Source organism: Schistocerca gregaria, chromosome 6 (assembly GCF_023897955.1).
Source record: "Schistocerca gregaria isolate iqSchGreg1 chromosome 6, iqSchGreg1.2, whole genome shotgun sequence".
Taxonomy (NCBI): Eukaryota; Metazoa; Arthropoda; class Insecta; order Orthoptera; family Acrididae; genus Schistocerca; species Schistocerca gregaria.
The window spans coordinates 223,686,892-223,710,807 of NC_064925.1; positions in this window are offsets into that span (position 1 = coordinate 223,686,892).

Below are 23,916 nucleotides of genomic sequence, written 5' to 3' on the forward strand. Positions count from 1 at the left end.
CAATTTTGATTTCAGACGAGCCAGCTGACCTGTGACATACCGCGCGTGGAGGTCTAGATCGAAATTTTGTTTCGTTCCGACGGCACTTCCGCCTTTGTTCTTCGACATTTTCGGTCGAAAAAATTCCACTTTTTAGAGGAAATATCACTAAACATTTTGACCAAATTTGATATTGATATCTTTAATATATCCCGAGGAAAAAACCTCGAAGGACATGCTTTCTTCGGGCCAAATATAGTAAACCCCCCCCCTTCAGGTACTAATTATGATTTCATTAGTTTTAGAAATCTTGGGCGTCGCTTAGAGCGGCCGCTGTTGGCTTGTTATGTGTACTAAGCTAGATTACTTCCTGGGCACGTAAAGAAACGTTATCTATGTTAGTATTTGGTGGTGCATACTCGTTTGTATCCATTCTGCACGTTCCTTTTTTTTTAATGTTCAAAATTTGCTGCGAGGAGTATTTTACTAACGCATTTGCGGTTTTCCTTTATGGGAATGCTCAATAATATACATGAAGACGTCAGAACTTTTTATGGTTTTCCGATTACATTTTTGTGTCTTTTTTTTTTTTTCATCATTGGACAGTGGTATTGTGGACTGCAGTGTGACCAAGCCTCTTACTCAGTTTTCCGTTACAGAGCGAGATTTCCAGCTTTCTTACTTATTTTTCTTTCCGCAGCCGATGAGGTACTCCTCATCGTTGCCATGCTTGCCGCATCGGTACCTCCGGTACGGTCGTTGCTTCCGGCACCTGGGTCACTGAAGCGACAGCGAATGTCTAAATGGGCGCCATATGCAGCAGACTGTTGCGCCCTTAGAGGAAAGAAAAGAAATAAAAAGAAAACAAAATTTTTTTAAAAATTGACAGTCCTAAACATACTTAGCAGCAAACACCCAGTGCACCCTGCACGGTTTCTGCACGTTTCACCCAAGTGATGTACTTTGAGTCAGGAAATGCCTTCTTCCTTTTTTCTTCAGCAAGACAAGTAGCCACTTACACAATTCGACTGCGTCTTCAGCACCGTGAATGATCATCACAGCGGTTTCTCGTTGCGGCTTCCTCTAAGTGCCGATTTACACATTTTTTTAGCGTACAAGAGTTCTCGAAGACCCGCCGACTGCCAAAACCCGCTATTTCCACCCTGTTGCTTGATGTTGAAAGCAAGTGAAAACGTGTCGTTTAAAACGCATACACTGTTACACGGACGCTGCCGGTAGAAGCCGAAGCGCTTGCTCACACGTGTGCCTTTAGGTGATGAAGACGTCTGCACTTAAGCATTTAGCAGTTCCCTTGTCATACTGGCAAAGTGATTTCGAGAAGTAACAAGGCAGAATAAGGCGGCTTAGCGCAAATAGTACGTGGGCGTTTTCGCTGTCAACGTGAACTGTATTTTTGGCATCAGAAATAAATATTATTGGGGCGCTAGGAAGCTGGTTGTGGAGTGGTAAGCTATTGGTTTAACAGAACTATATTATCAGAAAACAACACTTAACAATGAATAAAATAAATCATTTCATAGAGGGAGCACAGACAACTAGTAAAAAAAAGCAGTTGAACCGAAGACTCTCCACACCAACAAATATAATCCTTAAACAGCAAAGGTGCAAAGTAATAATTAAAAAAGAGCGCCGCACGTTGGCGGACACAAAAGAATCCCCTTTCTTCTTTATCAAAACGTTGCTGTTAGTTGTCATACGATGCTGATCGTCGACAGACAGTTACCCGCCAAGACCTTGACTTGACCTAACAAATAATTACACTTAGCAACTGCACGAACGGCTTACGCCTGAATGATAAATGCCTACCAAGGCGACCCCCTTTCAAGTAATTAAGCTTTACGTACAAAATTCACTAAGAAACAAGATGTTCCACACCTACAGACCTGCTTAATGTTAAACAGGCCAGTCTTAAGTGAACAAAATCGTGTTACTCAAAAGAACTTTAATAACATTTAAGACACCTACAGCATAGTAGGAACAATAGCCGGTGGTCGTGTGGTCATGCAAACAAGTTTTTCAATGGACGAAGGTGCTTCAGGATTTACGTGAAAATTGGTTAAGAATACAAGAGGCCGATTAGTAACTGTTTTAAGGGACCTTAAACTTACGTTCAAACACGCCTCCGCGAACAGGCATGATAATAGGATTACGTATAAACAGAGTGAGCCTTAACGTACAAGACGCGAAGTTGATGAGACCATAACTCAGACTGCCTACAACACACAGGGTGCTGCATATGGCAGAACCAAATTTATACCAAGTGCCGCTTTCAGACGGTTTGGTTAAGGTTTGCTTAAGCGGGATTTAGGAGGAATCAGATGCACTAAATCCTAAGGGAAACTAATATAAACATATTATAAAACTGGCTTTACGAGCCGGACGGGATCACCGAGCGGTTCTAGGCGCTACAGTCAGGAACCGCGCGATCGCTACGGTCGCAGGTTCGAATCCTGCCTCGGGCATTGATGTGTGTGATATCCTTAGGTTAGTTAGGTTTAAGTAGTTCTAAGTTCTAGGGGACTGATGACCTCAGAAGTTAAGTCTCATAGTGCTCAGAGCCATTTTGAACTGGCTTTACGTATGTATGAACGTATGTATCGTCCATATTTCCTCCTAAGCCGTTGCACCAACGTCAACCAAACTTCGTACATATATCACTTACTGTCTGGAAAGCATCGCTGTGGAGATAAGAACTACCTACTTATCAAAGGGAAGAGGTGAAGAACAAATTGAAGTGTTGCACACGACGCGCAAATACCCAAAAGTTATTCATCCAGCGTTTGAGAATGAAAGCATTTACTGACTTGCAACAAAAACGTTTTCTTCCTGACAGCCCTCAAAAACTGATAAAAGGAAGCAGGTTTATCGCTCACTACTTTTTCGTCGTTCATGCATAAAAATGCCGCATCAAGCATGACGTTTTAACTTATAACTTCTTTGTTCTTTAATCTATTTGCAACAGTTTTCTCAGATAGTATCCAGATATTCCATTAAATATACCTACAAAATTATGTAATCGTACGACACACAGTTCAGGAGATATGACGTTATAAGCAGTGAGATTAGTGAAACCCTGCCATATCATGTATGATGTTTAAATTTATTACTTCTTTGCCACTAACTTTATAAGCAACACATTTTGCAGAAATTATTCGCACATGCCGATGGATCTGTCTACAAAATCACAACATATTTTTAGGTGACAATCTCAAACATGAATATAGTTTCAGAAATGTATGTTAACTTTGGTGATTTAATTTTACACGATTACTCTGTCCGATTATGGATTTCGACCATCCTCCGGGGCTATACCACATAGACAGAAAGGAGAAATACATGTTACTGACAAAAATAAACGACTCTTAGCCGTTAGGAGAAAGACTGTCTGAGTTTTGCAATACATTTCGGCTAGTAAAAGCGAATACTCTGTTCAAGAGTCACAAGAGAAGGAGGTTTACTCAGAAAAGGCAGGGAGATACAGAAAGATTTCAGTTAGATTACATCATGATTAGGCAGAGATACCGAATTCAGATATTGGATTCTAAGGCGTGCGCACGAGCGGATATAGACTCAGAACACAATTTAGTCGTGATGAAGGGTAGACTGAAGTTTCAGAAACTAGTCAGAAGTGACCACTGCGCAAAGAAGGGGGATACGAAATTATTAAGGAATGCAGGGGATACACTTGAAGTTCTCTAAGGCTATATATACTGCAACAAGGAATAGTTCAGTAGGCAGTTCGATCGAAGAGGAATGGGCGTCTCTAGAAAGACCAATCGCAGAAGTTGAAAAGAAAAACATAGGAACGAAGAAGATAACTGCGATGAAACCATTAGTAACAGAAGAATACTTCAGCTGAGCAACGAAAGAAGGAGGTATCAAAATGTTCACGGAAATTCAGCAATACAGAAATTCAAACCACGAGGAAAAACTAAATAGGAAGTACAGGGATGCTAAGGTGAAATGGTTGAACGAAAAAGTGAAGAAATGCGAAAAGAAATGACTGTCGGAAGGACTGACTCAGCATACAAAAGAGTCAGAAGAGTCTTGTGTGAAATTAAAAGCACGGGTGACAAACATTAAGAGTGCAGCTCGTATTTCAATGTTAAATGTAGAGGTAAGAGGCGCGTCGGTGGAAAGAGTATACTGACGGCCTCTATGTGGGGAAGACTCGTCTGATAACGTGATAGAAGAAGAAGAAGAAGGGGAAGAAGAAGAAGAAGAAGAAGAAGAAGAAGAAGAAGGATCAGTTATAGAAGAGATGGGGAAACAGTGTTAGAATCGGAATTTAAAAGAGCTTTGGTAGACTTAAGATCAAATAAGGCAGATGGCATAGATAACATTCCATCATAACTTCTAAAATCATTGGGTGAAGTGGCTACAAAATGGCTATTTGATATGTTTCGGAAAAAAGTCATCCACACAATTCCGAAGATATCAAGAGCTGATAAGTGCGAAAATTACCGCACAACAGAATGTCAAAAGCATCCAAGTTGCTGATAGGAATACTACACTCCTGGAAATGGAAAAAAGAACACATTGACACCGGTGTGTCAGACCCACCATACTTGCTCCGGACACTGCGAGAGGGCTGTATAAGCAATGATCACACGCACGGCACAGCGGACAAACCAGGAACCGCGGTGTTGGCCGTCGAATGGCGCTAGCTGCGCAGCACTTGTGCACCGCCGCCGTCAGTGTCAGCCAGTTTGCCGTGCCATACGGAGCTCCATCGCAGACTTTAACACTGGTAGCATGCCGCGACAGCGTGGACGTGAACCGTATGTGCAGTTGACGGACTTTGAGCGAGGGCGTATAGTGGGCATGCGGGAGGCCGGGTGGACGTACCGCCGAATTGCTCAACACGTGGGGCGTGAGGTCTCCACAGGACATCGATGTTGTCGCCAGTGGTCGGCGGAAGGTGCACGTGCCCGTCGACCTGGGACCGGACCGCAGCGACGCGCGGATGCACGCCAAGACCGTAGGATCCTACGCAGTGCCGTAGGGGACCGCACCGCCACTTCCCAGCAAATTGGGGACACTGTTGCTCCTGGGGTATCGGCGAGGACCATTCGCAACCGTCTCCATGAAGCTGACCTACGGTCCCGCTCACCGTTAGGCCGTCTTTCACTCACGCCCCAACATCGTGCAGCCCGCCTCCAGTGGTGTCGCGACAGGCGTGAATGGAGGGACGAATGGAGACGGGTCGTCTTCAGCGATGAGAGTCGCTTCTGCCTTGGTGCCAATGATGGTCGTATGCGTGTTTGGCGCCGTGCAGGTGAGCGCCACAATCAGGACTGCATACGACCGAGGCACACAGGGCCAACACCCGGCATCATGGTGTAGGGAGCGATCTCCTACACTGGCCGTACACCTCTGGTGATCGTCGAGGGGACACTGAATAGTGCACGGTACATCCAAACCGTCATCGAACCCATCGTTCTACCATTCCTAGACCGGCAAGGGAACTTGCTGTTCCAACAGGACACTGCACGTCCGCATGTATCCCGTGCCACCCAACGTGCTCTAGAAGGTGTAAGTCGACTACCCTGGCCAGCAAGATCTCCGGATCTGTCCCCCATTGAGCATGTTTGGGACTGGATGAAGCGTCGTCTCACGCGGTCTGCACGTCCAGCACGAACGCTGGTCCAACTGAGGCGCCAGGTGGAAATGGCATGGCAAGCCGTTCCACAGGACTACATCGAGCATCTCTACGATCGTCTCCATGGGAGAATAGCAGCCTGCATTGCTGCGAAAGGTGGATATACACTGTACTAGTGCCGACATTGTGCATGCTCTGTTGCCTGTGTCTATGTGCCCGTGGTTCTGTCAGTATGATCATGTGATGTATCTGACCCCAGGAATGTGTCAATAAAGTTTCCCCTTCCTGGGACAATGAATTCACGGTGTTCCTATTTCAATTTCCAGGAGTGTATAAGGAAGAAACAAAAGAAAATTGAGGATGTGTTAGATAACGAACAGTTTGGCTTTGGGAAAGGTGAAAGCACCAGAGAAACATTTCTAACGTTGCGGCTGATAACGGAAACAAGACTAAAGAAAAATCAAGACACGTCCATAGGCTTTCTCGATCTAGGAAAAGCGTTCGACAATGGTGCAAGATACTCCAAATTCTGAGGAAAATAGGGTTAATCCACAGGGGAAAACGGGTAATATACAATACATACAAGAGCCAAGAAGGAACAATAAGACTAAAAGACCAAGAACTAAGTGCTCGGGTAGAAAAGGGTGTAAGATATGGTTGTAGTCGTTCGCTCGTACTGTTGAATCTATACCTCAAAGAAGCAACAACGGAAATAACAGAAAGATTCAAGAGTGGGATTAAAATTCAAGGTGAAACGATATCAATGATAAGATTCGCTGATAACATTGCTATCCTGAGAGAAAGTGACGAAGAATTACAGATCTTCGGAATGGAATGACCGCTCTAATTAGGACAGATTATGGATTGAGAGTAAATCGAAGAAAGAGGAAAGTAATGAGAAGTATCAGAAATGTGTACAGCGAGAAATTTAATATTAGGATTGATACCTGGGCTGGATAATAACCCATGACGGTCGGAGCAAAGGGGACATGAAAAGATGACTAGCACTGGCAAAAAGGGCACTCCCGGCCAAGTGAAATCTACTAATAACACTTAGGTCTAAATCTGAGAAATAAATTTCTGAGAATGTACGTTTGGAGCACAGCATTAAATGGTGGTGAGGCATGCACTGTGGTAGAACAAGAAAAGAAGAGAATCTAAGGATTAAGCCATGGTGCTACAGAAGAATGTTGAAAGGTAGGTGGTCTGGTACGGTAAGGAATGAGGAGGTTCTCCTCAGAATCGGAGAGGAAATGAATATTTGTTAAACACTGACAAGTAGAAGGGACAGTATGGTAGGACATCTGTTAAGATGTCAGGGAACAACTTCCATGGTACTAGAGGGAACCGTAGAGTGCAAAAACGGGAGAGGAAGACAGAGATGGGAATGCATCCAGCAAATAATTGAGGACGTAGGTTGCAAGTGCTACTCTAAAAGGAATTCGTGGAAAAAAAGGAGTCGTTAAGTCCTGAAACATCATGCATGAAGGTAATCGAAAAGAAACGCTTAAAAAGCAAAAAAACAATAAGGCTTTTACATATCATACTGAATGCTGCAGATTTATGCCATACCGTGGGGTATATTATGACACACATGAACAGCTTCCAGAGAAATATTGTGACACATTGAACTGAAATGCAGAGAAACGTAGTACCCATATTGTGTCCCAACGAAGAGTGCATCCGTGTCAAAGATATTTCAGTCCAAGAAACAAACATGATTTGCACTCGATCATTATGAAAATATCCAGCTTATAGCCAGTTATCTGGAAACTAGACGTTCTATATTTGACGTGTTAAGTCCAATGGTTTTGACCAGTTTTCAAGGTGTTCAAAAATGGTTCAAATGGCTCTGAGCACTATGGGACTTAACATCTATGGTCATCAGTCCCCTAGAACTTAGAACTACTTAAACCTAACTAACCTAAGGACATCACACAACACCCAGTCATCACGAGGCAGAGAAAATCCATAACCCCGCCGGGAATCGAACCCGGGAACCCGGGCGTGGAAAGCGAGAACGCTACCGCACGACCACGAGCTGCGGACCGAGGTGTTCACTTGTATCATTAAAGTAACAAAATACCACGTATGCCCAGTGCTCTCCTGACCTACCTCATACAGAGGGTGTTCAGCTGTTGCCCTGATCTTTGGTTCTTCAGATATTTCACCCGCTGAAAACACTTGATCATGGGTTGCCGAGATAATGGCTTGTCACCACTCGCCAGCCATTATAACTGATGGATTTTGACAGAGAGCTGATGCATCATGGACCGACATTCCCGCATTTTTTCGGGCTTGGTACTCAGCCTGTTTAGAGCTGTTGTTTCAAACAGAAGTGGCAGCGCTGAGCACAAATTTTCACATCCTGTGCAACCCAAATCACCTATAAATTTAATCGCATAATCTTCCCACTACACTGGGTGTGCTCCATAAGTATTTCCTGTCTTTCATAATGTTACAGTTTCAGTGGTCAGCAGTGTATATGATACAACCGAAGAAAGTAAGAACTGTAAAAGGCACATTACATGAATTGATATAGGCAAGAGATTAAGTTAAAGACGTCTACTCTCACCAACCTATTTAAAGGAAATAGTAAAACGTTATCTTCAGGGAAGACAAGGGGTTGTAGTAAGAAAGAAAATTAAACGCATAAGTTTAGTTACTTGTATGGCTTTATTAGCCGAAGATTAGCAGATAATTCGAGTGAAAAAGTGGACGAAGAACTGTAAACTTTATGGTATCGGGACAAAATGTCAAAAAGACAAAGGCAACATTGACAGTCTGGGGGAAGAAAGGGCGGAGAATAATGAAACAGAAAGACAGTTTTAAATATTTAGGATGCGGAATTAGCAACATTAAGAGATGTGAAGTAGTGAAGACGAGGATAGCATTAACAAAGGGATCCTTTCAGTGGAACAAAAACAAATTCTGCGTTCTTTGAAAAGCAGCTTAGGAAGAAATGTTGTCTTATTTATTGTAGAAACACAATAGGTTGGACAAAATAAGAAATTTCAGATAAAAAGGATAAAGCAATCAACCGCAAATATTATTTATTGCTTATCAAGATTTCGGCCACTGTGTGGCCATTTTCATTAATTAAGCACATAAAAAGAAACGGCTACAAAAAGGAGCTTACGTGCCATATTAAATGTACAATTGCATAAACTTTAAATGTAAGTCAGTCATAAAATACATACCAGTAAATTTAATTTAGAACATTAAAACCACTTACATATATGCACACAGTCCCCACTGAACTATTCATGTCAGAGGATGAGTTCATACATAGGCCACTGTTTACAATTACAACACAGCTGGCTTTAGTGTACGTCATACCGATTAACTTTATTTTGCAGTTCATATGTTTTATCGTATTATTTATGACTCTACACTTTTTTAAAAATTCACGTACATAAAACAAATAAGGTGGTTACAACTAAAAACAGTGACTATGTTTTATACTAATGCATGGTGGTAATTGTCTGAACTAATCAGTGACATTTATTGCTGCACACTTTACAGCTGAATATAGTTTCAAAAATACAAAACATCGTATTCAAAATACCTAAATTAATAATGTTTTTTATTAAAACCGTGTTACGGCTGAACGCAGTTGCGGAATTGGAACAGACAAAAGTCGTGTTACACATTATATCACCAGCTGCGGTATATCAAAGTACCAGAAATCTTTCTGCTTTAAAATATTCTCTCCCTTAAGCTACACATAAAGCTATATCATAATTTACATAGTTCGCTGTTAAAACTAATATAATAAATTTTCTACAACATCATGTAATAATGTTGCAAACGCATTATATCTTTGTGTTCATACGCGGTCTAGATAGTGTGTAACCATAACTGTGCTGTTATTGTCAGATCAGTGCGTAGACGAATTTCAATGGGTTTTAAACAGTTCCCAAAATTGAGCATTTCTCGTAGCCACCTGCATATTAAGCACTGTCCTGCAAGACAACGCCTGACGCCAAAAGATTTCAAACTCCTCCCACAGGTTCATACGTCTTCCCTTCTTGTGTGGAACATCCTCTTGTGTGAGGGCAAAACTGGTGCGCTATGCCAATTTTCAAGAAAGTCGTCTGCGAAGTTAGATTTTTCTTCTGCATTTTTACGATCTAACTCAACATATTCGCTAAATCTGGCTTCCAGCCGTCTTCCAGTTTGTCACTCATAGCGACCATCGCAGTCAGGACATTTAATTCTATAGACATCTGATCCATGGAAAAGATTTATTTTTCAATCACGGGACTCTTCTCTCCTGAATTTTCAAAATATGGGTTCTGTAATAATTCGTACTTCACTCTGTTCTGAGCTTCGCTGGACCAATATCGCGAGAGAAACTTCTCTCTGAAATCTTCGTACGATCGGCATGTCGCTGCAACATTCTGCATGGTTTCTGCGACTGTTCCTGACATGTGTGCACATATAACGTCTAATTTGTGTGCTAGCGTCCAGTGTTCTGGTAATCCTACTCGGAACTGATCAATAAAAGTTCGTGGATGTAATGAGTTTTCTTCTCGAAAATGTTGAAATTTTCTGACTGTGAGGAAATGATTGTTGTCGTACTTGGTCATAGTTCCATATGAAATTCGCGATTCTTCGCCACTTTTGTTTCTGATCATTTCTCCCGTCGTTCTTTCCGGTTGTGGTATATCCATTGGATATTGTCCACTGTAACTTTCGCCTACCCTTGCGTAGTATAGTTGGAGTGGTACGCAATAATTTTCTTCAATCGGTTGTGAATGTGTAGGTGAATGCATTGCACTGTACTCTTCGCGACCTGGCTTTCCATTGTCACTTATTGGTTGGGTATCTTGTCTGGCTAACTTTGCTGCTTCATTGCACGATCCAAACTGTCTTGAAACATACATTTGTGGTTCGGCATGTGTTTGTGATGACGTTTGTTCATCAAGAATTTCGAAAAGTGTTTGTTGCTGTGCAGGCTGTCTGATTTCACGTATGTTACTTTCCGCCTGTGATTGGAATCGCCAATGCGTAATATCTTCGTTAATTGCTTGTTTTCCCGGTGCTGTTACAGATACGGATATGGCTGCAGACTCAGTGCTTGCTCGATCCTGTTCACTACGCTCTTCAATGGTTTGCAACAACTCTGTTCGCAATTTCTGAAACTGTCGCTTCGTTTGCGCTTCTATTTTCACTATACGGCTATCATATCTTTTCAGCGCTGCTTTTGTGATACGTTTGTGTAACACACTGTTGTCAACAATTTCACGTGCTGTATTTGCTGCTTGTCTAGTAATTTCGTTTATCTGTTTCTCTAATTCTTGACTTCTCCGTGGGTCTTGTTATGTAATGTTTTGATCTCGTCCTCAGTGTCATTACGCAATGTTTGTACGTCAGCTTGTACCTTGTCAATGTCTGTTCTCAATTGATTGTAACCTGTTATTAAGTGTCCTATCACTTCTCGAGATTCTTTTGTCTCGTCTTCAATATGAATTAGGTGTAACTGAATTTTTTTGTTTTGTTCTTTAATCTCGAGCATTTGTCTCGTGGTTTCTGCATTCTGAATTTGAATTTGGTTCGCTATGTCTTTATTTTGCCTTGTCATGGATTCCGTAATTTGTTGTAATAATTCTGCCAGATTGGGGGGTCCTATTGCGTTTTGTTCCGACGCCCTACGCTCTGTGTTTTCGCCCAAGTGTTGGTTCGCAACTGATTGCATTGAACTGTGCTGTGACACGTTTCTGCTCGCATTCCTTGTACTCTGTGGTGAGGGAGCTCTGATTACTTGTACTATGGGTTCTACGTATTCAAGACGCAAGTTAGAATCCTCATCGACTGTCTCATTACTTTCCTGCTCCTCTGTCGTATGCTGACCTAGGTTTTCTGTGCCTTGGCGTACATTATCCTCGTTATGGTGCGTTATCTGTCCTATTTCTCGCGATACTGCATCGTCTGTTGTACTGTCCTCTATTCTCTGCCCATTTTCATGCTGAGTCTCAACCTCAATTCGCTCAAGGTCTCGATCTGCCATTGCTAATCTTTTCGAATCCCTTATTTTCTGTTTTAAAAGCAATTCACGCGCCCTACTTCGCGTCAACATGCGCTCATACGATCTCACGCGTTTCATAAACTTTTTGTTCACACGACTTGACAAACCATTCACTTACTTGTTGGGTCAGAACCAACTTGTCAACGATGTATCCGCCACCTGTGCGCTTGCATTGGAGAGAATTCTAACAATATTGAAATTCATAACTTAATTATGCTATTGTCTCTGCCAGTCTCATTTCTATTGAAACTTTTACTATCTATCGCTGCAGCTACTGTTTTCGACTATGTATAACATCAGAAAAAAAAATACTACGAAAATTTTTCAGCAGAATATTTTTCTGACCTAGTTAGGCATGTGGTCGACCTACAAACATGGTATTTTACCATCCTGCCAGGGTCGCCATTTTCTAAACATTCATGGTGGTGTCTGTTTGTTCTATATCATGTCTCCCTACCACTTCCGCGCAACGACGCTCTGAGCGTGTTTTTTAGGGAATTGACTAATTTGAACCTGGGACCTGTTGCTGGTAAGGAGACACCAGACCACACATGACATGTAGAATTCAGAAGAGTTCAGTGAGACTAGCGATGATATAAGCAAATACTTAATGATTTCAGCGTCAGCTCCACTGCACTCCCTATAAAAGAATCTTAATACTAACTAAATTTAGTGGAAGGGGTTCAGGGCTTTCCTATTTTTAGTTAGCTGGTAAAATAACGTCGAAAAAGCAGTTACGTTTACCATTGGAAATTTTATTCTACTTACAAAACATTGTTTATTTCTACAATGGATCGAAGGATGACCTATGCCATATCACGTCTATAATCTAGGTTTAAATTAAGTTTCACAATAGAGAAAACTATCAAAATGGTCTATAGTGACCCTCAATTATCTTTAATTACTTATCTAACTTGTCGTAAATTACAGTGGCTGATGTGGCTCAATAACTATATAACAGAAAAATCATCGCGTTTCAGATCTTTACTTCAAGTGGCAAATGTGAACACCATGAGTTTTAATTAACGATCGACACTAGTATTACGCAAAAGGGGGTGTAACAGATGAGACTTCTGCAGTTCTGAGTGAAGCCTTATGCGCTCAAAAATGTGGCATCGGGTGCGTTCATTACCTTGTCGGTGTTTAGGCAGCGTCAGGGCAGCGGCGGGCAGCACAGCTCCGCTCACCTCGCCATCTCGGAAGCAACTCTCACCTAACTTCTCCTTACTACAATTTACCGAAGTTGGTTTAAAAAAACTATCTGGCTGTGTTTTCATCTGACCAATCAGGATCTCAATGTTAACCTTAAGCTCCGCCTACAAAAATTCTGTCTATCCAATGAGAAACGTTATACTTTTCGTGGTGGGGCAATGTTTTTAAAGTTTGCAACATAACAGAGACGCGAAAAAGTCTCACGTTAAAACCTGCAGCTGGTGTGATCCTTTTAGCGTTATCGTAAGATCTATACTGTTCCTCTGGAGGGCTCTATCTTTTAACATGGGCTGGCAGGTGGTCCTAACGTAACAGAGACGCGAAAAAGTCTCACTCTAAAACTTGCGGGTGGTAGTGGCCCTTTTTGTGTTATCGTAAGATCTATACTGTTTTTCTGGAGGGCTCTAGCTTTTAACATGGGCTGTGGGGTGGTCCTTGACGTAACAGAGACGCGAAAAAGTCTCACGCTAAAACTTGCAGGTTGTGTGGCGACAGTGGTTAGCTAGCGACGTGGGGGTGTCCAATCCATCCCTTATCGTAGGGCCTTCTAGCTTAACACGGTTCTGCTCTCGGCTTCTGTTTTCGTTTCTCCCCTCGGAACTACGTCTGTCTCACGGTGGGAAGGTATGACATGCATTTAGGCATTCTTGTGTTAGTCTGTGGTATTCCATTTGCGCACTCGTTACTCGTATTACTTTGGTTAATTTTATGTCACGATTTATTCGGAGCTATGTGACATACTACTGGATTTGCTTATCATGTCAGGGTTTTCATGGAAGGTGTTGGATTTGCCTGACAGCTTACATATTAACAACCAGAACAAATCACCGGCGAACACACACACAAATCCGAAGGACGGTCAGTGACGAAACACACGTCGTCTGACCAGACGACCGACCAAGAAGCAATCAAGGTCGTTCGCACTCAAGCTATGAGCGTCCGCTGCCCGCCTTGAACTGGGAGACACGGTGAGCCGAGCACACTGGCTCGGATCCAATCATACAGAGGTAACTCTTGCCCATTGGCCACGACGTCTCTGCACAAGAAGGAAACGAGCCACGTCCAGCAAGATGACCCCGTGACGTGGCCCAGAAACGGTCAAAAGGCCAAACACACGTCGACCAAAGAGGCGACCAACTGAACGACCGACCAACGGTCGATCCATCTGCCATCTCTGGCTGTCGGACAGTTCATCCTGTGTCGCGAGTGGTCGGCGTGTACTGACTGTCCGTGCCTCCCTAGCGCTCCGTCCCCGACCCGACTGCTACTATGACCCAACTGTACTTCTGCCGCGTTCCAACTCCAACCGCTCATGTCCGATCTCACTCCACGACATACGACGACCAGAATGTAACAGCCATGCAGCAAAGATAATACGGCAGGGCAAATATCGATACGCGCTGCTGCTGCCACTCACGGACAGGCAAGACAGTAATTCAGTGTCACCAGTAATTCAAGTTTAAAATGACGAGGTGGCCGTACGGTAAAACAAAATGTTACATAATAGATGGCACTAACACGAGCCACGCACGGCTCACAGTGCTCTTTCCCACCGTACTGCTGTGGTTTAAGAATACCATGCATGGCAAAATGGTGGTATCAAAAACCGGCGCTGAGACAACTTTGGTGCATCATGAGCCATAGGTGACAGGCGTGAACTGTAGCTGCGGAGATATGTACTGACGGATGGACGTGCAACTGTTGAGCAGCTGACAGCCCAGATGAACCGGGGAGCTACCAACAGTTCCCCTCAACGACGACTCACTGAACGTTACTGCATATGGGTCTCCGCAGCAGGTTTCCTGGTTCTTGTACCCATGCTAACTGCTGTCCATCAACGACAAAATCTGGAATTTATACGCTTGTACCGTAACTGGACGTCTACTGAGAGGCGGCAGGTGGTCTCTTCAAGTGAATCACGTTTTGTGCTCATTCGCCGTGTACGGCCCTGCAACAAACGTCGGAGAGGTTCAAGTCAAAGGAGGGAGCGTTAGGTCTGAGAAACGTTTTCGTGGTGTTTAATGGATGATCTCATCTTCTGGAAGGTAAAATGAATCAGCACAGGTATGCACTTATCAATGGGACTACGTCCACCCATACATTCAGTTTCTTTTTTGTTGTGTGATGGCAGAAGAGCCAACACCGTGTTACGAGAGGAGGCCCAAATGCACGCGTTTTAGCTCACGCAGGCTGGCGTGAGGAGGGAAGAACTATAGTGACGTGAGGTCTGGAACATGACAAGGAATTAGAATTCAGAAAGCGGACGTAATTAGTTTGATACTTAACATTAATCCATTAATGATGAACGTCGCTCTTGACGGTACATGATTCACAATAAATTCTTGAAGAATATGGCGTCTTGCTAGGTCGTAGCAAATGACGTAGCTGAAGGCTATGCTAAACTGTCGTCTCTGCAAATGAGAGCGTATGTAGGCAGAGAACCATCGCTAGCAAAGTCGACTATACCACTGGGGCTAGTGCTAGGAAGTCTCTCTAGACTAGACCTGCCGTGTGGCGGCGCTCCGTCTGCAATCAGTGATAGTGGCGACACGCGGGTCCGACGAATACTAACGGACCGCGGACGATTTAAAGGCTACCACCTAACAAGTGTGGTGTCTGGCGGTGACACCACATTTTTCCTCGGCGCAATGGCAGCTACCAGTAAGTCAGTGCAAAGTGTAACACAGCTGAAATTGTGCGTACGTGGTTCAAAGAAAGCTAGGAAGAGTTTACTATACTCCCCTGGGCACCAAATTCTTCAGATTTAGACCCAATCGAGTATCTCTGGGAACACCTTGATTCGGCTGTTTGCACTCATGGAACCTGAACCGTAAAACATAGCACAGCTGGACATGTCACTGGAGTTGTCATGGCTCCACATCCCTGTTCGTACCTTCCGCAACCTCACTGGTGCTCTTGCTACACGTCCGCACTGCAGAAGCTGGTTTTCCTGTTTTTTGGATGGTCATATTAAAGTGACTGCAGCGTGTATTCGACACCATCTCATATGTAAATCTGATTTTACTATTCAGGCCTGTGAATTTCTTGACAGTTGTTATAATTCTCTATAATAACCTCCAACTAACAGAAAACTATCATCAATATATCATAAATAGTAAATAGGTCTACTTGTCGCTTCTGCATTCTCATGAAAAATTAGTTCTCCATGGAACCAACCCTGTTACAATAAGAATTGTTCAGATACTTAACACGGTGAATAAGCAAAAACCATTAATAAGAAACCTCAAAAGCAGCAAAGGCGAATTGGATGGAATACCCAATGAAAACATACTAAATAATAAAAGATGCTTTATAAATAACTGTGAGCTGACAAAAGAAACGAGGAGGAGAATATAACAGAAAGTGGATGACAACAAGAAAAATATTTCATACTGCAAAACGGAGCTAGAAATTGTACATGCTGAGCTTGGGAAACGTGGCTGTGGATGGCTGTACTGTAGCCTACTCTGGCACCTACACATCTGTTGTTGTTGTTGTTGTTGTGGTCTTCAGTCCTCAGACTGGTTTGATGTAGCTCTCCATGCTACTCTATCCAGTGCAAGCTTCTTCATCTCCCAGTACTTACTGCAACCTACATCCTTCTGAATCTGCTTAGTGTATTCATCTCTTGGTCTCCCTCTACGATTTTTCCCCTCCACGCTGCCCTCCAATGCTAAATTTGTGATCTCTTGATGCCTCAAAACATGTCCTACCAACCGGTCCCTTCTTTTTGTCAAGTTGTGAAACTCCTCTTCTCCCCAATTCTATTCAATACCTTCTCATTAGTTATGTGATCTACCCATCTAATCTTCAGCATTCTTCTGTAGCACCACATTTCGAAAGCTTCTATTCTCTCCTTGTCCAAACTAGTTATCGTCCATGTTTCACTTCCATACATGACTACACTCCATACAAATACTTTCAGAAACGACTTCCTAACATTTAAATCTATACTCGATGTTAACAAATTTCTCTTCTTCAGAAACGCTTTCCTTGAAATTGCCAGTCTACATTTTATATCCTCTCTACTTCGACCATCATCAGTTATTTTACTCCCTAAATAGCAAAACTCCTTTACTACTTTAAGTGTCTCATTTCCTAATCTAATTCCCTCAGCATCACCCGATTTAATTTGACTACATTTCATTATCCTCCTTTTGCTTTTGTTGATGTTCATCTTATATCCTCCTTTCAAGACACTGTCCATTCCGTTCAACTGCTCTTCCAAGTCCTTTGCTGTCTCTGACAGAATGACAATGTCATCGGCGAACCTCAAAGTTTATCTTTCTTCTCCATGAATTTTAATACCTACTCCAAATTTTTCTTTTGTTTCCTCTACTGCTTGCTCAATATACAGATTGAATAACATCGGGGAGAGGCTACAACCCTGTCTCACTCCCTTCCCAACCACTGCTTCCCTTTCATGCCCCTCGACTCTTATAACTGCCATCTGGTTTCTGTACAAACTGTAAATAGCCTTTCGCCCCTGTATTTTACCCCTGCTTCCTTCAGAATTTGAAAGAGAATATTCCAGTCAACATTGTCAAAAGCTTTCTCTAAATCTACAAATGCTAGAAACGTAGGTTTGCCTTTTCTTAATCTTTCTTCTAAGATAAGTCGTAAGGTTAGTATTGCCTCACGTGTTCCAACATTTCTGCGGAATCCAAATTGATCTTCCCCAAGGTCCGCTTCTACCAGTTTTTCCACTCGTCTGTAAAGAATTCGCGTTAATATTTTTCAGCTGTGACTTATTAAACTGATAGTTCGATCATTTTTACATCTGTCAACACCTGCTTTCTTTGAGATTGGAATTATTATATTCTTCTTGAAGTCTGAGGGTATTTCGCCTGTCTCATACATCTTGCTCACCAGATGGTAGAGTTTTGTCATGACTGGCTCTCCCAAGGCCGTCAGTAGTTCTAATGGAATGTTGTCTACTCCCGGGGCCTTGTTTCGACTCAGGTCTTTCAGTGTTTTGTCAAACTCTTCCCGCAGTATCGTATCTCCCATTTCATCTTCATCTGCATTCTCTTCCATTTCCAGTACATCGCCCTTCTATATACTCCTTCCACCTTTCCGCCTTCCCTTCTTTGCTTAGAACTGGGTTTCCATCTGAGCTGTTGATATTCATACAAGTGGCTCTTTTTTCTCCAAAGGTCTCTTAATTTTCCTGTAGGCAGTATCTTTCTTACCCCTAGTGAGATAAGCCTCTACATCCTTACATTTGTCCTCTAGCCATCCCTGCTTAGCCACTTTGCACTTCCTGTCGATCTCATTTTTGAGACGTTTGTATTCCTTTTTGCCTGCTTCATTTACTGCATTTTTATATTTTCTCCTTTCATCAATTAAATTCAATATTTCTTCTGTTACCCACGAATTTCTATTAGCCCCCGTCTTTTTACCTACTTTATCTTCTGCTGCCTTCACTATTTCATCCCTCAGAGGTACCCATTCTTCTTCTACTGTATTTCTTTCCTCCATTCCTGTCAATTGTTCCCTTATGCTCTCCCTGAAACTCTCTACAACCTCTGGTTCTTTCAGTTTATCCAGGTCCCATCTCCTTAAATTAGCACCTTTTTGTAGTTTCTTCAGTTTTAATCTACAGTTCATAACCAATAGATTGTGGTCAGAGTCCACATCTGCCCCTGGAAATGTCTTACAATTGAAAACCTGATTCCTAAATCTCTGTCTTACCATTATATAATCTATCTGATACCTTTTAGTATCTCCAGGATTCTTCCATGTATACAACCTTCTTTTATGATTCTTGAACCAAGTATTAGCTATGATTAATTTATGCTCTGTGCAAAATTCTACCAGACGGCTTCCTCTTCCATTTCTTCCCCCCAATCCATATGCACCTACTATGTTTCCTTCTCTCCCTTTTCCTACTGACGATTTCCAGTCACCCATGACTATTAAATTTTCGTCTCCCTTCGCTACCTCAATAATTTATTTTATCTCATCATACATTTCCTCAATTTCTTCATCATCTGCAGAGCTAGTTGGCATATAAACTTGTACTACTGTAGTAGGCGTGGGGTTTGTGTCTATCTTGGCCACAATAATGCGTTCACTATGCTGTTTGTAGTAGCTTACCCGCACGCCTATTTTTTTTATTCGTTATTAATCCTACTCCTGCATTACCCCTATTTGATTTTGTGTTTATAAACCTGTAGTTACCTGACCAGAAGTCTTGTTCCTCCTGCCACCGAACTTCACTAATTCCCACTATATCTAACTTTAACCTATCCATTTCCCTTTTTAAATTTTCTAACCTACCTGCCCGATTAAGGGATCTGACATTCCACGCTCCGATCCGTAGAACGCCAGTTTTCTTTCTCCTGATAACGACATCCTCTTGAGTAGTCCCCGCCCGGAGATCCGAATGGGGGAGTATTTTACCTCCGGAATATTTTACCCAAGAGGACGACATCATCATTTAATCATACAGTAAAGCTGCATGACCTCGGGAAAAATTACGGCCGTAGTTTCCCCTTGCTTTCAGCTATTCGCAGTACCAGCACAGCAAGGCCGTTTTGGTTAATGTTGCAAGGTCAGATCAGTCAATCATCCAGACTGTTGCCCCTGCAACTACTGAAAAGGCTGCTGCCCCTCTTGAGGAACCACACGTTTGTCTGGCCTCTCAACAGATACCCCTCCGTTGTGGTTGTACGTACGGTACGGCTATCTGTATCGCTGAGGCACGCAAGCCTCCCCACCAACGGCAAGGTCCATGATTCATGGGGGGCCTACACGTCTACCTCCAACTATACAGTATTATTCTGAGGGTTGCCCGACTTCCAAGGGCCCTGCAATGTAACTGCGGGATTTCGCCGGACACAGTGCTGCTGTCAACGGAACTGGCTCGTCTCCAAAAGCCGCACGCTACCAGCACAATTTCCGTGTGTTCCTTCGCCGGATGGTTCGATAGGACGCTGCCCGGCCACTCTCCAGTCAACAGTAGGAGATGAAAAGTTATTTTTCTCTGGGCTCAACTGCAAATGATTCAAATGGCTCTAAGCACTATGGGACATAACATCTGAGGTCATCAGTCCCCGAGAACTTAGAACTACTTAAATCTAACTAACCTAAGGACATCACACACAGCCATGCCCGAGACAGGATTCGAACCTGCGACAGTAGCTCAACTCCAAGCGTGCAGCACACACGTCATATCCTATGGCCTCATATTCGTCGAAACCCACAAATCATCGCGAGTACATCAACATGGACTTCATTTACGTCAGCTATACCCTACTGGGACAGATAGTGTAATTAACGTTAGCGCAACTGTAATTGTGTTTGGTGTCGAACTCTTAGCAGATCAGGATGATCGTGATACTTCACATCAAGAATTGGCATAATTTTAGGGAAAAACACATGGAACGTGAACCCACATATTTCGTCATTCTTTGTTTCATGAAACGCACGTTATTGCTTGACTACAATATTATGCCTAACTTTCTGTGACTTTTGAAATGATAAAGCCAGTTATAGGAGAAACTGCACTTTAACATGGACCCAGAATCATGGTATAAACTGGCATTTTTACACTAACACACAAATGCCCAGTGCCAGTAGTGAAAGAAATGATAAGTGACAGAAAATAGCCTAGCACTGTCTCGGAATCTAATCACGCACCTTTGGATTTGTAGTAGGCAGTTACCCACCAAGCCGCACATTTTCACAACAAAGACTGTAGCATTTTATTTCTACATCACGACCTGCTGGTTACTATTTGAAAAACCTTGTTAAAAGAATAACAACGCTCACAATAGTTTAAAGAACTTGAACAGACTCACTTCATTAATAACAATCTATAACAGTTTATACCATAAACGCCAGGGCTTGAAACAGCTCCCAAATATAAGCAGGAAGTCACACCAGCTAGACGTGGCTGCATGCTGGTTCAAGAAACTAAGATTTATCAGTAAAATGAATTACAAATGACTACCACTAAATTTGCTAACAATTTCCAAGCACGGATAACACGTTAAACCAGTGAATAACGTCCATCCAAAATACACAAAGGATAACAAGTCACGACACTGACGGTGACTGTTGGAAAGCCCATAACGATGTATCAGCTTCAATAAAGTCTCTTAAACAATTAAATACACGTTCCCCCAAAATATAAGCAAAGCTGGGCAGACATAAAATTTAAATGTGACTTCCATCTGGTACACACCAGCAGAAATATTGACAACAACACTTAAATTCTCGTAAATATACACTCCTGGAAATTGAAATAAGAACACCGTGAATTCATTGTCCCAGGAAGGGGAAACTTTATTGACACATTCCTGGGGTCAGATACATCACATGATCACACTGACAGAACCACAGGCACATAGACACAGGCAACAGAGCATGCACAATGTCGGCACTAGTACAGTGTATATCCACCTTTCGCAGCAATGCAGGCTGCTATTCTCCCATGGAGATGATCGTAGAGATGCTGGATGTAGTCCTGTGGAATGGCTTGCCATGCCATTTCCGCCTGGCGCCTCAGTTGGACCAGCATTCGTGCTGGACGTGCAGACCGTGTGAGACGACGCTTCATCCAGTCTCAAACATGCTCAATGGGGGACAGATCCGGAGATCTTGCTGGCCAGGGTAGTTGACTTACACCTTCTAGAGCACGTTGGGTGGCACGGGATACATGCGGACGTGCATTGTCCTGTTGGAACAGCAAGTTCCCTTGCCGGTCTAGGAATGGTAGAACAGTGGGTTCGATGACGGTTTGGATGTATCGTGCACTGTTCAGTGTCCCCTCGACGATCACCAGAGGTGTACGGCCAGTGTAGGAGATCGCTCCCCACACCATGATGCCGGGTGTTGGCCCTGTGTGCCTCGGTCGTATGCAGTCCTGATTGTGGCGCTCACCTGCACGGCGCCAAACACGCATACGACCATCATTGGCACCAAGGCAGAAGCGACTCTCATCGCTGAAGACGACACGTCTCCATTCGTCCCTCCATTCACGCCTGTCGCGACACCACTGGAGGCGGGCTGCACGATGTTGGGGCGTGAGCGGAAGACGGCCTAACGGTGTGCGGGACCGTAGCCCAGCTTCATGGAGACGGTCGCGAATGGTCCTCGCCGATATCCCAGGAGCAACAGTGTCCCTAATTTGCTGGGAAGTGGCGGTGCGGTCCCCTACGGCACTGCATAGGATCCTACGGTCGTGGCATGCATCCGTGCGTCGCTGCGGTCCGGTCCCAGGTCGACGAGCATGTGCAACTTCCGCCGACCACTGGCGACAACATCGATGTACTGTGGAGACCTCACGCCCCACGTGTTGAGCAATTCGGCGGTACGTCCACCCGGCCTCCCGCATGCCCACTATACGCCCTCGCTCAAAGTCCGTCAACTGCACATACGGTTCACGTCCACGCTGTCGCGGCATGCTACCACTGTTAAAGACTGCGATGGAGCTCCGTATGCCACGGCAAACTGGCTGACACTGACGGCGGCGGTGCACAAATGCTGCGCAGCTAGCGCCATTCGACGGCCAACACCGCGGTTCCTGGTGTGTCCGCTGTGCCGTGCGTGTGATCATTGCTTGTACAGCCCTCTCGCAGTGTCCGGAGCAAGTATGGTGGGTCTGACACACCGGTGTCAAAGTGTTCTTTTTTCCATTTCCAGGAGTGTACATTGCCCAAAATCTCATAATCTGGGAGAACATGGAATTTAAATGTGACACCCAATTGGTACACACCAGAAGAAACATTGAGAATAACAAATAAATATACAGTTTTCCAAAATGCGGGATATTCTGGGAGGACGTGAAATTTACCCCAAAAGCATCAACTTGCGAGCCACGTGCCCTCCAGCTGACTGTCAGTACCAGGCTCCGCCAAATCAACAACACACGCCTCGACCGAAGACCGTAGCTCCAGACAGAGCGCCATGCCTGCCAAAATTAAAGCCGCGAAGGCTCAGATATTGTTTGAATTTGTTTTAATTCGGGAGCTACTTTCTGTTGTACTTGCTTAAGGCGACACGATAACTGTTCTTTTGCTATCTGGGCACATATATTCATTAGTAATACGCATCACCCACAACTCAGACATAACAGTGGCGATGTGGGTAACCTTTTTTAACTTTTTCACTAACAAGTGTTTTGGCACTGAGACGTTGTTCCTAGAGTCAGACAGCCTCCCTCTCTGTGTCGGAGTGTGCTCCACGTTGTAGTTCGGTGATTCTGCATCATATTCAGGAGTCGACTAGTTGCTCTTTCTGTTTACTTTGGCTTACTTGCTATTTGGTTACTTTCACTGCCTTCTGGGGCATAGTGGCTAGTTGGTTTCCTAGTTCTGGCTTCTAAGCTGTCAGTGGTCATTCCATATCTCATGCTTTCCAGTTCTTTATTAATGACTTTTTATGTAGGTGGAAGTTATTTATGTGTATTACCCGTTAATTAATGCTTGCTTTTCGGTTTTTGTGCCGAAATTCTTATTTGTGTGTGTCTGTACTTGCTCTATCGCGTTCAGTGATTATATGTCATATTATTTGCTTTTCTTGCCTTGTCTAGCAAAAGTGCAAATTCCTTCACTCTGTTGCCAATGCTACGTGGTTGTGTGAACAATTAGATGCCTACGCTGTTAGCTGCAACCGTTCCACTTTTGTTGTTTTTTATTGAAGTGTTGGGCACTGTTCTGTGTGCATAAGGCTTGATACGGTGTGTAAATTTTTTCATTTGTGGAATGCATGGATAAGGATTGATGTGTGTTTAGGTTCGCTACTCCTTTTCTGTTTTTGAAGGTGTAAATATCTGTGTCAAACCAACGTCGAGAGTGAGAAACTTGTATTGTGACTGATAGCTACTGATAGTTCGGCATTAGTTGATTTTGACTGTGTGTGATTGTGGATGTGCGTATAGTATGCATAGATTTTCAAACGAGACACTGAAATTCTACGACTTCACTTGAATACGAGTCCTCCAGCTGTGTCTGGAGCGTCACAACGACAGATATTGATTGAATATGGTGATATTCTTGTAAGATTTTTGTATTTGAGGTTTTGGATTTGATTTAAGGAGACTCTGATGTCACTGTTATCAAGG